Source organism: Penaeus monodon, chromosome 29 (genome assembly GCF_015228065.2).
Source record: "Penaeus monodon isolate SGIC_2016 chromosome 29, NSTDA_Pmon_1, whole genome shotgun sequence".
NCBI classification, from domain to species: domain Eukaryota; kingdom Metazoa; phylum Arthropoda; class Malacostraca; order Decapoda; family Penaeidae; genus Penaeus; species Penaeus monodon.
Window position 1 is genome coordinate 26,716,592 of NC_051414.1, and position 299 is coordinate 26,716,890.

The window sequence follows — 299 nt, forward strand, 5'->3', positions numbered from 1 at the left end:
ACTAGTCCTTCTGACACCTACTAACACTGCTAGTCCACGCCCCTTCCACCCCCTCCCCCACTCACCCGTTCTCCCCAAACCCCGCTTATGGGTCGAAAGGGGAAATACGGAAAGGGGCGGGAGGAGGGTGAGCATAGCAGTAGGAGAAGGGGTACTAGCAGAAGGGGAAACAGGAGACGGGGTAGCGGGAGCAGGGGGCACAACGGGAAGGGGTGGTGCCTATGGTGCCTGGGACTGGACCCTGGCACTCTCATAACCGCTGTCACTCGAAGGGGCAAATTGAGGGGGAAGAGGGGAAA